The sequence below is a fragment of the Convolutriloba macropyga genome, chromosome 13 (assembly GCF_964194025.1).
Source record: "Convolutriloba macropyga chromosome 13, txConMacr16.3, whole genome shotgun sequence".
NCBI lineage: Eukaryota > Metazoa > Xenacoelomorpha > Acoela > Convolutidae > Convolutriloba > Convolutriloba macropyga.
In genome coordinates, this window is record NC_134480.1 from 9,168,023 (window position 1) to 9,181,641 (window position 13,619).

The window sequence follows — 13,619 nt, forward strand, 5'->3', positions numbered from 1 at the left end:
TTTGCAGTTTCTCATTAACTTAGAGTGCATAGCGTACGGGAGGACAAACAAAGAAGATTTAGATAGAACCTGATATTGCACAATGTTCTCGTTCCTTAATAAAGTGTCCTTAAAATAGTATCTGTTGATTTTTTCTCAGTGCAAGTTTTGAAAAGGAAGTGAATTTTTAGAAATCCGTTTCTCTTTCAAAGCTCTTTTCGCATAATTGTACGAAAAAGGAGAATGTGTGATTCTTTAGGTTCTACCGAGATTTGAACTCGGATCTTTGGATTCAAAGTCCAAGGTGCTAACCATTCCACCATAGAACCATGTGACTGGCATCCACTCATTTCAATAGGTTTTTCACTGTTTTTCTATGTTTTTTACTATTTGCTAAATTGAGCTCAAATTGTTTATCAATTCAGAAATTTTAGTATTTTTTAAGTCAGATTTTTCGAGTCTTCGTTTTTTATTACCTGCAAGCTCTTGAGCCAGCTTGCAATCTTTAAAAGTTGAGACTCGTTGTGATCCCCTATTTTTGTCTTCAATGATGTTAATAGTTTCAAGGTCATATTTTTCAGTGTTGTTTTTCTCATGAAAGCTATTGGGCCCGCTGGCAAGAAAAAATTCTAAATTTTTGCCTAGCTTCTGCTCATTTCTACAAATTTTTCACAGTTTTCATTATCGATCATTTTACTTTTCCTTTCGGAAACAGTTGTTTTTTATCATTTCTATTTGGAAAACTTAGCTCAAAATAATTGTCTTCAGTGATGTTAATAGTTTCAAGGTCAGATTTTTTGAGTGTTATTTTTTTCATGAAAGCTATTGGGCCCGCTGGCAAGAAAAAATTCTAAATTTTTTGGTTTTTGCAGCTTCTCATTAACTTATTCTTATAGAAAAGAACCTGATTTAGCACAATATTCTCGTTCCTTAATAAATCGTCACTAAAATAGTATCTTTTGAATTTTTGTTAGTGTAAATTTTGAAAAGGAAGTGAATTTTTAAAATTCCGTTTATTTTTGAAAGCTCTTTTCTCAGAATTGGACGAAAAAAGGAAATGTGTGCTTCTTCAGGTTCTACCGAGATTTGAACTCGGATATTTGGATTCAAAGTCTAAGATGCTAATCTTCTGAAGGTTGTCTACTCATTTCAACATGTTTTCCACTGTTTTTCTTGTTTATCATTTGTACTTGTAAAATTTAACTCAAATTGTTTGTTGTTTCAGCGATGTTAAAATTTTCAAAGTCAGTTTTTTAGTGTTCTTTTTCTCATGAAAGCTATTAAGCTCGCTGGCGAGAAAAAAATCTAATTTTTTGTTTTTTGCAGTTTCTCATTAACTTAGAGTGCATAGCGTACGGGTGGACAAACAAAGAAGATTTAGATAGAACCTGATATTGCACAATGTTCTCGTTCCTTAATAAAGTGTCCTTAAAATAGTATCTGTTGCATTTTTCTCAGTGCAAGTTTTGAAAAGGAAGTGAATTTTTAGAAATCCGTTTCTCTTTCAAAGCTCTTTTCGCATAATTGTACGAAAAAGGAGAATGTGTGATTCTTTAGGTTCTACCGAGATTTGAACTCGGATCTTTGGATTCAAAGTCCAAGGTGCTAACCATTCCACCATAGAACCATGTGACTGTCATCCATTCATTTCAATAGGTTTTTCAATGTTTTTCTATGTTCTTTTCTAATTGCTAAATTGAGCTCAAATTGTTTATCAATTCAGAAATTTTAGTATTTTTAAAGTCAGATTTTTCGAGTCTTCGTTTTTTTACCTGCAATCTCTTGAGCCAGCTTGCAATCTTTAATAGTTGAGACTGGTTGTGATCCCCTATTTTTGTCTTCAATGATGTTAATAGTTTCAGGGTCATATTTTTTAGTGTTGTTTTTCTCATGAAATCTATTGGGCCCGCTGGCAAAAAAAAATTCTAAATTTTTTGGTTTTTGCAGCTTCTCATTAACTTATTCTTATAGAATAGAACCTGATTTAGCACAATATTCTCGTTCCTTAATAAATCGTCACTAAAATAGTATCTGTTGAATTTTTGTTAAGTTACATTTTGAAAAGGAAGTGAATTTTCAAAAATCCGTTTATTTTTGAAAGCTCTTTTCTCAGAATTGGACGAAAAAAGGAAATGTGTGCTTCTTCAGGTTCTACCGAGATTTGAACTCGGATCTTTGGATTCAAAGTCTAAGATGCTAATCTTGTGAAGGTTGTCTACTCATTTCAACATGTTTTCCACTGTTTTTCTTGTTTATCATTTGTACTTGTAAAATTTAACTCAAATTGTTTGTTGTTTCAGCGATGTTAAAATTTTCAAAGTCAGTTTTTTAGTGTTCTTTTTCTCATGAAAGCTATTAAGCTCGCTGGCGAGAAAAAAAGTCTAATTTTTTGTTTTTTGCAGTTTCTCATTAACTTAGAGTGCATAGCGTACGGGGGGACAAACAAAGAAGATTTAGATAGAACCTGATATTGCACAATGTTCTCGTTCCTTAATAAAGTGTCCTTAAAATAGTATCTGTTGAATTTTTCTCAGTGCAAGTTTTGAAAAGGAAGTGAATTTTTAGAAATCCGTTTATCTTTCAAAGCTCTTTTCGCTAATTGTACGAAAAAGGAGAATGTGTGATTCTTTAGGTTCTACCAAGATTTGAACTCGGATCTTTGGATTCAAAGTCCAAAGTGCTACCCATTACACCATAGAACCTTGTGACTGGCAGCCACTCATTTCAATAGGTTTTTCACTGTTTTTCTATGTTTTTTACTATTTGCTAAATTGAGCTCAAATTGTTTATCAATTCAGAAATTTTAGTATTTTTTAAGTCAGATTTTTCGAGTCTTCGTTTTTTATTACCTGCAAGCTCTCGAGCCAGCTTGCAATCTTTAAAAATTGAGACTCGTTGTGATCCCCTATTTTTGTCTTCAATGATGTTAATAGTTTCAAGGTCATATTTCTTTAGTGTTGTTTTTCTCATGAAATCTATTGGGCCCGCTGGCAAAAAAAAATTCTAAATTTTTTGGTTTTTGCAGCTTCTCATTAACTTATTCTTATAGAATAGAACCTGATTTAGCACAATATTCTCGTTCCTTAATAAATCGTCACTAAAATAGTATCTGTTGAATTTTTGTTAAGTTACATTTTGAAAAGGAAGTGAATTTTCAAAAATCCGTTTATTTTTGAAAGCTCTTTTCTCAGAATTGGACGAAAAAAGGAAATGTGTGCTTCTTCAGGTTCTATCGAGATTTGAACTCGGATCTTTGGATTCAAAGTCTAAGATGCTAATCATGTGAAGGTTGTCTACTCATTTCAATATGTTTTCCACTGTTTTTCTTGTTTATCAATTGTACTTGTAAAATTTAACTCAAATTGTTTGTTGTTTCAGCGATGTTAAAATTTTCAAAGTCAGTTTTTTAGTGTTCTTTTTCTCATGAAAGCTATTAAGCTCGCTGGCGAGAAAAAAATCTAATTTTTCGTTTTTTGCAGTTTCTCATTAACTTAGAGTGCATAGCGTACGGGGGGACAAACAAAGAAGATTTAGATAGAACCTGATATTGCACAATGTTCTCGTTCCTTAATAAAGTGTCCTTAAAATAGTATCTGTTGAATTTTTCTCAGTGCAAGTTTTGAAAAGGAAGTGAATTTTTAGAAATCCGTTTATCTTTCAAAGCTCTTTTCGCTAATTGTACGAAAAAGGAGAATCTGTGATTCTTTAGGTTCTACCGAGATTTGAACTCGGATCTTTGGATTCAAAGTCCAAGGTGCTAATCATGTGAAGGTTGTCTACTCATTTCAATATGTTTTTCACTGTTTTTCTATGTTTTTTACTATTTGCTAAATTGAGCTCAAATTGTTTATCAATTCAGAAATTTTAGTATTTTTTAAGTCAGATTTTTCGAGTCTTCGTTTTTTATTACCTGCAAGCTCTTGAGCCAGCTTGCAATCTTTAAAAATTGAGACTCGTTGTGATCCCCTATTTTTGTCTTCAATGATGTTAATAGTTTCAAGGTCATATTTCTTTAGTGTTGTTTTTCTCATGAAAGCTATTGGGCCCGCTGGCAAAAAAAATTCTAAATTTTTTAGTTTTTGCAGCTTCTCATTAACTTAGAGTGCTTAGCGTACGGGGTGACAAATAAAGAAAATATAGATAGAATAGAACCTGATTTAGCACAATGTTCTCGTTCTTTAATAAATCGTCAATAAAATAGTATCTGTTGAATTTTTGTTAGTGTAAATTTTGAAAAGGAACTGAACTTTTAGAAATCCTTTTCTTTTTGAAAGCTTTTTTCGCAGAATTGAACGAAAAAAGTAAATGTGTGCTTCGTTAGGTTCTACCGAGATTTGAACTCGGATCTTTGGATTCAAAGTCCAAGGTGCTAATCATGTGAAGGTTGTCTACTCATTTCAATATGTTTTTCACTGTTTTTCTATGTTTTTTCTATTTCCAAATCTGAGCTCAAATTGTTTATCGTTTCAGCATTTTTAGCATTTATAAAGTCAGACTTTTTAAGTCTTCGTTTTTTACCTGAAAGCTCTTGAGCCAGCTTGCAATCTTTAAAAGTTGAGAATGGCTGTGACTCCCTAATTTTGCAGTTTTTACGGAGAACAGGAGCGCTGAAATTCTAGCAACTCTTGAACTGGGATCCTTAGATTCAAAGTACAAGGTGCTACCCATTACACCATAAATTCTTGTGCCTGGCTTCTACTAATTTCAATAGGTTTTTCACAGTTTGTTTCATCGATCATTTTAATTCCTTTGTTCGGAAATATTTTTTGTTTATCATTTGTATTTGTAAAATTTAGCTCAAACTGTTTGTTGTTTCGGCGATGTTAAAATTTTCAAAGTCAGTTTTTTAGTGTTCTTTTTTCTCATGAAACCCATTAGGCCGGTAGCAAGAAAAAAATCTAATTTTTTGTTTTTTTGCAGTTTCTCATTAACTTAGAGTGCATAGCGTACGGGGGGACAAACAAAGAAAATTAACATAGAACCTGATATTGCACAATGTTCTCGTTCCTTAATAAATTGTCCTTAAAATAGTATCTGTTGAATTTTTCTCAGTGCAAGTTTTGAAAAGGAGGTGAATTTTTAGAAATCCGTTTCTCTTTCAAAGCTCTTTTCGCACAATTGTACGAAAAAGGAGAATGTGTGATTTTTTAGGTTCTACCGAGATTTGAACTCGGATCTTTGGATTCAAATTCCAAGGTGCTAACCATTACACCATAGAACCATGTGACTGGAATCCACTCATTTCAATAGGTTTTTCATTGTTTTTCTATGTTTTTTACTATTTGTTAAATTGAGCTCAAATTGTTTATCAATTCAGAAATTTTAGTATTTTTCAAGTCAGATTTTTCGAGTCTTCGTTTTTTTATTACCTGCAAGCTCTTGAGCCAGCTTGCAATCTTTAAAAGTTGAGACTGGTTGTGATCCCCTATTATTGTCTCCAATGATGTTAATAGTTTCAAGGTCATATTTTTTAGTGTTGTTTTTCTCATGAAAGCTATTGGGCCCGCTGGCAAGAAAAAATTCTAAAGTTTTTAGTTTTTGCAGCTTCTCGAGTGCTTAGCGTACGGGGTGACAAATAAAGAAAATATAGATAGAATAGAACCTGATTTAGCACAATGTTCTCGTTCTTTAATAAATCGTCAATAAAATAGTATCTGTTGAATTTTTGTTAGTGTAAATTTTGAAAAGGAACTGAACTTTTAGAAATCCTTTTCTTTTTGAAAGCTTTTTTCGCAGAATTGAACGAAAAAAGTAAATGTGTGCTTCGTTAGGTTCTACCGAGATTTGAACTCAGATCTTTGGATTCAAAGTCCAAGGTGCTAATCATGTGAAGGTTGTCTACTCATTTCAATATGTTTTTCACTGTTTTTCTATGTTTTTTCTATTTCCAAATCTGAGCTCAAATTGTTTATCGTTTCAGCATTTTTAGCATTTATAAAGTCAGACTTTTTAAGACTTTGTTTTTTACCTGAAAGCTCTTGAGCCAGCTTGCAATCTTTAAAAGTTGAGAATGGCTGTGACTCCCTAATTTTGCAGTTTTTACGGAGAACAGGAGCGCTGAAATTCTAGCAACTCTTGAACTGGGATCCTTAGATTCAAAGTACAAGGTGCTACCCATTACACCATAAATTCTTGTGCCTGGCTTCTACTAATTTCAATAGGTTTTTCACAGTTTGTTTCATCGATCATTTTAATTCCTTTGTTCGGAAATATTTTTTGTTTATCATTTGTATTTGTAAAATTTAGCTCAAACTGTTTGTTGTTTCGGCGATGTTAAAATTTTCAAAGTCAGTTTTTTAGTTTTCTTTTTCTCATGAAAGCTATTAAGCCCGCTGGCAAGAAAAAAATCTAATTTTTTGTTTTTTGCAGTTTCTCATTAACTTAGAGTGCATAGCGTACGGGGGACAAACAAAGAAAATTTACATAGAACCTGATATTGCACAATGTTCTCGTTCCTTAATAAATTGTCCTTAAAATAGTATCTGTTGAATTTTTCTTAGTGCAAGTTTTGAAAAGGAAGTGAATATTTAGAAATCCGTTCCTCTTTCAAAGCTCTTTTCGCACAATTGTACGAAAAAGGAGAATGTGTGATTCTTTAGGTTCTACCGAGACTTGAACTCGGATCTTTGGATTCAAAGTCCAAGGTGCTAACCATTACACCATAGAACCATGTGACTGGCATCCACTCATTTCAATAGGTTTTTCACTGTTTTTCTATGTTTTTTACTATTTGCTAATTTGAGCTCAAATTGTTTATCAATTCAGAAATTGTAGTATTTTTTAAGTCAGATTTTTCGAGTCTTCGTTTTTTATTACCTGCAAGCTCTTGAGCCAGCTTGCAATCTTTAAAAATTGAGAATCGTTGTGATCCCCTATTTTTGTCTTCAATGATGTTAATAGTTTCAAGGTCATATTTCTTTAGTGTTGTTTTTCTCATGAAAGCTATTGGGCCCGCTGGCAAAAAAAATTCTAAATTTTTTAGTTTTTGCAGCTTCTCATTAACTTATTCTTATAGAATAGAACCTGATTTAGCACAATATTCTCGTTCTTTAATAAATCGTCATTAAAATAGTATCTGTTGAATTTTTGTTAGTGTACATTTTGAAAAGGAAGTGAATTTTTAAAAATCCGTTTATTTTTGAAAGCTCTTTTCGCACAATTGTACGTAAAAAGAGAATGTGCGATTCTTTAGGTTCTACCGAGATTTGAACTCGGATCTTTGGATTCAAAGTCCAAGGTGCTAACCATTACACCATAGAACCATGTGACTGGCATCCACTCATTTCAATAGGTTTTTCACTGTTTTTCTATGTTTTTTACTATTTGCTAATTTGAGCTCAAATTGTTTATCAATTCAGAAATTGTAGTATTTTTTAAGTCAGATTTTTCGAGTCTTCGTTTTTTATTACCTGCAAGCTCTTGAGCCAGCTTGCAATCTTTAAAAATTGAGACTCGTTGTGATCCCCTATTTTTGTCTTCAATGATGTTAATAGTTTCAAGGTCATATTTCTTTAGTGTTGTTTTTCTCATGAAAGCTATTGGGCCCGCTGGCAAAAAAAATTCTAAGTTTTTTAGTTTTTGCAGCTTCTCATTAACTTATTCTTATAGAATAGAACCTGATTTAGCACAATATTCTCGTTCTTTAATAAATCGTCATTAAAATAGTATCTGTTGAATTTTTGTTAGTGTACATTTTGAAAAGGAAGTGAATTTTTAAAAATCCGTTTATTTTTGAAAGCTCTTTTCGCACAATTGTACGTAAAAAGAGAATGTGCGATTCTTTAGGTTCTACCGAGATTTGAACTCGGATCTTTGGATTCAAAGTCCAAGGTGCTAACCATTACACCATAGAACCATGTGACTGGCATCCACTCATTTCAATAGGTTTTTCACTGTTTTTCTATGTTTTTTACTATTTGCTAAATTGAGCTCAAATTGTTTATCAATTCAGAAATTTTAGTATTTTTTAAGTCAGATTTTTCGAGTCTTCGTTTTTTATTACCTGCAAGCTCGTGAGCCAGCTTGCAATCTTTAAAAGTTGAGACTGGTTGTGATCCCCTATTATTGTCTCCAATGATGTTAATAGTTTCAAGGTCATATTTTTTTAGTGTTGTTTTTCTCATGAAAGCTATTGGGCCCGCTGGCAAGAAAAAATTCTAAAGTTTTTAGTTTTTGCAGCTTCTCGAGTGCTTAGCGTACGGGGTGACAAATAAAAAAAGTATAGATAGAATAGAACCTGATTTAGCACAATGTTCTCGTTCTTTAATAAATCGTCAATAAAATAGTATCTGTTGAATTTTTGTAAGTGTACATTTTGAAAAGGAAGTGAATTTTTAGAAATCCATTCTTTTTGAAAGCTCTTTTCTCAGAATTGGACGAAAAAAGGAAATGTGTGCTTCTTCAGGTTATACCGAGATTTGAACTTGGATCTTTGGATTCAAAGTCCATGGTGCTACCCATTACACCATAGAACCATGTGAAGGTTCTCTACTCGTTTCAATAGGTTTTTCACTGTTTTCTTATGTTTTTTCTAGTTGCCGAATTATGCTCAAATTGTTTATCGTTTCAGCAATTTTTCTGTTTTCAAAGTCCGATTCTTTGAGCCAGCTTGCAATTCTTAAAACTTGAGACTGGTTGTGGCCCTTAATTTTTCAGAATTTGAGAACAGGAGCGCTGAAATTCTAGCAACTCTTGATCTCGGATCTTTGGACTCAAAGTACAAGGTGCTACCCATTACACCAAAAACCATGTGCCTGGCTTCTACTCATTTGCACAAATTTTTCACAGTTTTCATTATCGATCATTTTACTTTTCCTTTCGGAAACAGTTGTTTTTTATCATTTCTATTTGGAAAACTTAGCTCAAAATAATTGTCTTAAGTGATGTTAATAGTTTCAAGGTCAGATTTTTTGAGTGTTATTTTTTTCATGAAAGCTATTGGGCCCGCTAACAAGAAAAAAATCTAAATTTTTTGGTTTTTGCAGCTTCTCATTAACTTATTCTTATAGAATAGAACCTGATTTAGCACAATATTCTCGTTCTTTAAAAATCGTCACTAAAATAGTATCTGTTGAATTTTTGTTAGTGTACATTTTGAAAAGGAAGTGAATTTTTAAAAATCCGTTTATTTTTGAAAGCTCTTTTCGCACAATTGTACGTAAAAAGAGAATGTGCGATTCTTTAGGTTCTACCGAGATTTGAACTCGGATCTTTGGATTCAAAGTCCAAGGTGCTAACCATTACACCATAGAACCATGTGACTGGCATCCACTCATTTCAATAGGTTTTTCACTGTTTTTCTATGTTTTTTACTATTTGCTAAATTGAGCTCAAATTGTTTATCAATTCAGAAATTTTAGTATTTTTTAAGTCAGATTTTTCGAGTCTTCGTTTTTTATTACCTGCAAGCTCTTGAGCCAGCTTGCAATCTTTAAAAGTTGAGACTCGTTGTGATCCCCTATTTTTGTCTTCAATGATGTTAATAGTTTCAGGGTCATATTTTTTAGTGTTGTTTTTCTCATGAAAGCTATTGGGCCCGCTGGCAAGAAAAAATTCTAAATTTTTTGGTTTTTGCAGCTTCTCATTAACTTATTCTTATAGAATAGAACCTGATTTAGCACAATATTCTCGTTCTTTAATAAATCGTCATTAAAATAGTATCTGTTGAATTTTTGTTAGTGTACATTTTGAAAAGGAAGTGAATTTTTAAAAATCCGTTTATTTTTGAAAGCTCTTTTCTCAGAATTGGACGAAAAAAGGAAATGTGTGCTTCTTCAGGTTCTACCGAGATTTGAACTCGGATCTTTGGATTCAAAGTCCAAGGTGCTAACCATTACACCATAGAACCATGCGACTGGCAGCCACTCATTTCAATAGGTTTTTCACTGTTTTTCTATGTTTTTTACTATTTGCTAATTTGAGCTCAAATTGTTTATCAATTCAGAAATTTTAGTATTTTTTCAGTCAGATTTTTCGAGTCTTCGTTTTTTATTACCTGCAAGCTCTTGAGCCAGCTTGCAATCTTTAAAAGTTGAGACTCGTTGTGATCCCCTATTTTTGTCTTCAATGATGTTAATAGTTTCAGGGTCATATTTTTTAGTGTTGTTTTTCTCATGAAAGCTATTGGGCCCGCTGGCAAGAAAAAATTCTAAATTTTTTGGTTTTTGCAGCTTCTCATTAACTTATTCTTATAGAATAGAACCTGATTTAGCACAATATTCTCGTTCTTTAATAAATCGTCATTAAAATAGTATCTGTTGAATTTTTGTTAGTGTACATTTTGAAAAGGAAGTGAATTTTTAAAAATCCGTTTATTTTTGAAAGCTCTTTTCTCAGAATTGGACGAAAAAAGGAAATGTGTGCTTCTTCAGGTTCTACCGAGATTTGAACTCGGATCTTTGGATTCAAAGTCCAAGGTGCTAACCATTACACCATAGAACCATGCGACTGGCAGCCACTCATTTCAATAGGTTTTTCACTGTTTTTCTATGTTTTTTACTATTTGCTAATTTGAGCTCAAATTGTTTATCAATTCAGAAATTTTAGTATTTTTTCAGTCAGATTTTTCGAGTCTTCGTTTTTTATTACCTGCAAGCTCTTGAGCCAGCTTGCCATCATTAAAAGTTGAGACTCGTTGTGATCCCCTATTTTTGTCTTCAATGATGTTAATAGTTTCAGGGTCATATTTTTTAGTGTTGTTTTTCTCATGAAAGCTATTGGGCCCGCTGGCAAGAAAAAATTCTAAAGTTTTTGGTTTTTGCAGCTTCTCATTAACTTATTCTTATAGAATAGAACCTGATTTAGCACAATATTCTCGTTCTTTAATAAATCGTCACTAAAATAGTATCTGCTGAATTTTTGTTAGTGTACATTTTGAAAAGGAAGTGAATTTTTAAAAATCCGTTTATTTTTGAAAGCTCTTTTCTCAGAATTGGACGAAAAAAGGAAATGTGTGCTTCTTCAGGTTCTACCGAGATTTGAACTCGGATCTTTGGATTCAAAGTCTAAGATGCTAATCATGTGAAGGTTGTCTACTCATTTCAATATGTTTTCCACTGTTTTTCTTGTTTATCATTTGTACTTGTAAAATTTAACTCAAATTGTTTGTTGTTTCAGCGATGTTAAAATTTTCAAAGTCAGTTTTCTAGTTTTCTTTTTCTCATGAAAGCTATTAAGCCCGCTGGCAAGAAAAAAATCTAATTTTTTGTTTTTTGCAGTTTCTCATTAACTTAGAGTGCATAGCGTACGGGTGGACAAACAAAGAAAATTTAGATAGAACCTGATATTGCACAATGTTCTCGTTCCTTAATAAAGTGTCCTTAAAATAGTATCTGTTGAATTTTTCTCAGTGCAAGTTTTTAAAAGGAAGTGAATTTCTAGAAATCCGTTTCTCTTTCAAAGCTCTTTTCGCACAATTGTACGAAAAAAGAGAATGTGTGATTCTTTAGGTTCTACCGAGATTTGAACTCGGATCTTTGGATTCAAAGTCCAAGGTGCTAACCATTACACCATAGAACCATGTGACTGGCATCCACTCATTTCAATAGGTTTTTCACTGTTTTTCTATGTTTTTTACTATTTGCTAAATTGAGCTCAAATTGTTTATCTATTCAGAAATTTTAGTATTTTTTAAGTCAGATTTTTCGAGTATTCGTTTTTTATTACCTGCAAGCTCTTGAGCCAGCTTGCAATCTTTAAAAGTTGAGACTCGTTGTGATCCCCTATTTTTGTCTCCAATGATGTTAATAGTTTCAAGGTCATATTTTGTAGTGTTGTTTTTCTCATGAAAGCTATTGGGCCCGCTGGCAAGAAAAAATTCTAAATTTTTGCCTAGCTTCTACTCATTTCTACAAATTTTTCACAGTTTTCATCATCGATCATTTTACTTTTCCTTTCGGAAACAGTTGTTTTTTATCATTTCTATTTGGAAAACTTAGCTCAAAATAATTGTCTTCAGTGATGTTAATAGTTTCAAGGTCAGATTTTTTTAGTGTTATTTTTTTCATGAAAGCTATTGGGCCCGCTAGCAAGAAAAAATTCTAAATTTTTTTGGTTTTTGCAGCTTCTCATTAACTTATTCTTATAGAATAGAACCTGATTTATTACAATATTCTCGTTCTTTAATAAATCGTCACTAAAATAGTATCTGTTGAATTTTTGTTAGTGTACATTTTGAAAAGGAAGTGAATTTTTAAAAATCCGTTTATTTTTGAAAGCTCTTTTCTCAGAATTGGACGAAAAAAGGAAATGTGTGCTTCTTCAGGCTCTACCGAGATTTGAACTCGGATCTTTGGATTCAAAGTCTAAGATGCTAATCATGTGAAGGTTGTCTATTTCTCATTAACTTAGAGTGCATAGCGTACGGGTGGACAAACAAAGAAAATTTAGATAGAACCTGATATTGCACAATGTTCTCGTTCCTTAATAAAGTGTCCTTAAAATAGTATCTGTTGAATTTTTCTCAGTGCAAGTTTTTAAAAGGAAGTGAATTTTTAGAAATCCGTTTCTCTTTCAAAGCTTTTTTCGCACAATTGTGCGAAAAAAGAGAATGTGTGATTCTTTAGGTTCTACCGAGATTTGAACTCGGATCTTTGGATTGATTGCTAACCATTACACCATAGAACCATGTGACTGGCATGCACTCATTTCAATAGGTTTTTCACTGTTTTTCTATGTTTTTTTACTATTTGCTAAATTGAGCTCAAATTGTTTATCAATTCAGAAATTTTAGTATTTTTTAAGTCAGATTTTTCGAGTCTTCGTTTTTTATTACCTGCAAGCTCTTGAGCCAGCTTGCAATCTTTAAAAGTTGAGATTCGTTGTGATCCCCTATTTTTGTCTTCAATGATGTTAATAGTTTCAAGGTCACATTTTTTAGTGTTGTTTTTCTCATGAAAGCTATTGGGCCCGCTGGCAAGAAAAAATTCTAAATTTTTTAGTTTTTGCAGCTTCTCATTAACTTAGAGTGCTTAGCGTACGGGGTGACAAATAAAAAAATATAGATAGAATAGAACATGATTTAGCACAATATTCTCGTTCTTTAATAAATCGTCACTAAAACAGTATCTGTTGAAATTTTGTTAGTGTACATTTTAAAAGGAAGTGAATTTTTAAAAATCCGTTTCTTTTTGAAAGCTCCTTTCTCAGAATTGGACGAAAAAAGGAAGTGTGCTTCTTCAGGTTCTACCGAGATTTGAACTCGGATCTTTGGATTCAAAGTCTAAGGTGCTAATCATGTCAAGGTTGTCTACTCATTTCAATATGTTTTCCACTGTTTTTCTTGTTTATCATTCGTACTTGTAAAATTTAACTCAAATTGTTTGTTGTTTCAGCGATGTTAAAATTTTCAAAGTCAGTTTTTTAGTGTTCTTTTTTCTCATGAAAGCTATTAAGCCCGCTGGCGAGAAAAAAATCTAATTTTTTGTTTTTTGCAGTTTCTCATTAACTTAGAGTGCATAGCGTACTGGTGGACAAACAAAGAAAATTTAGATAGAACCTGATATTGCACAATGTTCTCGTTCCTTAATAAAGTGTCCTTAAAATAGTATCTGTTGAATTTTTCTCAGTGCAAGTTTTGAAAAGGAAGTGAATTTTTAGAAATCCGTTTCTCTTTCAAAGCTCTTTTCGCACAATTGTACGAA

The 13,619-nt window shown here is 32.4% G+C and overlaps 1 protein-coding gene and 11 non-coding genes across 12 annotated transcripts in view; all 12 read right to left on the reverse strand.

The window, feature by feature from the left end:
- LOC142352043 (dynein axonemal heavy chain 1-like) overlaps positions 1–13,619 on the reverse strand; it is a 234,705-nt gene that overhangs the window by 69,913 nt on the left and 151,173 nt on the right.
- On the reverse strand, positions 237–308 carry Trnaq-uug (transfer RNA glutamine (anticodon UUG)). Its single transcript has one exon. It is a non-coding gene; the product is annotated as a tRNA-Gln (tRNA).
- Trnaq-uug (transfer RNA glutamine (anticodon UUG)) lies at positions 1,535–1,606 on the reverse strand. Its single transcript has one exon. It is a non-coding gene; the product is annotated as a tRNA-Gln (tRNA).
- On the reverse strand, positions 2,610–2,681 carry Trnaq-uug (transfer RNA glutamine (anticodon UUG)). The gene has a single exon. It is a non-coding gene; the product is annotated as a tRNA-Gln (tRNA).
- Positions 5,129–5,200, reverse strand: Trnaq-uug (transfer RNA glutamine (anticodon UUG)). Its single transcript has one exon. It is a non-coding gene; the product is annotated as a tRNA-Gln (tRNA).
- On the reverse strand, positions 6,577–6,648 carry Trnaq-uug (transfer RNA glutamine (anticodon UUG)). The gene has a single exon. It is a non-coding gene; the product is annotated as a tRNA-Gln (tRNA).
- Trnaq-uug (transfer RNA glutamine (anticodon UUG)) lies at positions 7,170–7,241 on the reverse strand. The gene has a single exon. It is a non-coding gene; the product is annotated as a tRNA-Gln (tRNA).
- Positions 7,763–7,834, reverse strand: Trnaq-uug (transfer RNA glutamine (anticodon UUG)). Its single transcript has one exon. It is a non-coding gene; the product is annotated as a tRNA-Gln (tRNA).
- Trnaq-uug (transfer RNA glutamine (anticodon UUG)) lies at positions 9,162–9,233 on the reverse strand. The gene has a single exon. It is a non-coding gene; the product is annotated as a tRNA-Gln (tRNA).
- On the reverse strand, positions 9,755–9,826 carry Trnaq-uug (transfer RNA glutamine (anticodon UUG)). Its single transcript has one exon. It is a non-coding gene; the product is annotated as a tRNA-Gln (tRNA).
- Trnaq-uug (transfer RNA glutamine (anticodon UUG)) lies at positions 10,348–10,419 on the reverse strand. Its single transcript has one exon. It is a non-coding gene; the product is annotated as a tRNA-Gln (tRNA).
- Trnaq-uug (transfer RNA glutamine (anticodon UUG)) lies at positions 11,425–11,496 on the reverse strand. The gene has a single exon. It is a non-coding gene; the product is annotated as a tRNA-Gln (tRNA).